The following is a 758-nucleotide window of genomic DNA, read 5'->3' on the forward strand; positions in this document are numbered from 1 at the left end:
GAAAGGTGTCGTATAAATAAGAAAACCCTTTTTCTCTCTGTCTGTTTTTTATATGTGTTTGTGTATATATATATTTATACACTTACATATATGAGGGGAAAAAACCAAAAATACATACTTTCCCCCCCTCATTAACAGATAAACAAGTTGCACTGTTCTTACATTCACTGTAGGAGGAAGCAGAGGAGAAGTTCTTTTAATCAGAGATCTCCCAAGTCTTAGTACTAAGGGATCCAATCTTCATTTTAGTACAAATAGATCATTGGATCTTCTGAAACCATAATAGTTTTTTGCTAAATCTCTTGCTCTAGGCCTGCCATCCTCCTTTTATCAATTAGGCTTTTTCAGTTTTCTCATTTTCCAGGATCTCTGTTTTCCAGAGGCTAAGGAATGTGGGAGCATTCCTTCTTTGCTGTCCTATCACTGCCAATACTGTTACTACTCTCCAAGATAAATTGTTTGGGTTGTTAGCATGTTAAATTTGATGGGTAAAATATATTCCTGAAAAATACTGAAAGAGGAAAGACTGGTCCTTTTTCACTTTAGTGAATGCTAGAGATAGGCATGTTGGAACCTGCAATACCTGTAAGTAGGCAAAAGAAATGTTTTTTCAAACCCTGTTTTCAACTTTCAGATTCTGACTAACCTCTTAAAACTTTTCTGAAATGCGCTGACTGAACATGACATTCAGATGTTGCCAGACAAATTCAGAAACACCATCATCTTGAATGTAAAATTTCTGCAAACATAGCTAAAAT

At 35.2% G+C, this 758-nt stretch overlaps 1 protein-coding gene across 1 annotated transcript in view; it reads left to right on the plus strand.

Annotated features, from left to right (window-relative positions):
* The window catches only part of PUS10 (pseudouridylate synthase 10), a 30,229-nt gene that overhangs the window by 11,644 nt on the left and 17,827 nt on the right, over positions 1–758 (plus strand). The window lies entirely within an intron of this gene.

This window comes from Pterocles gutturalis, unplaced genomic scaffold (assembly GCF_000699245.1).
Source record: "Pterocles gutturalis isolate BGI_N339 unplaced genomic scaffold, ASM69924v1 scaffold23778, whole genome shotgun sequence".
NCBI classification, from domain to species: Eukaryota; Metazoa; Chordata; class Aves; order Pterocliformes; family Pteroclidae; genus Pterocles; species Pterocles gutturalis.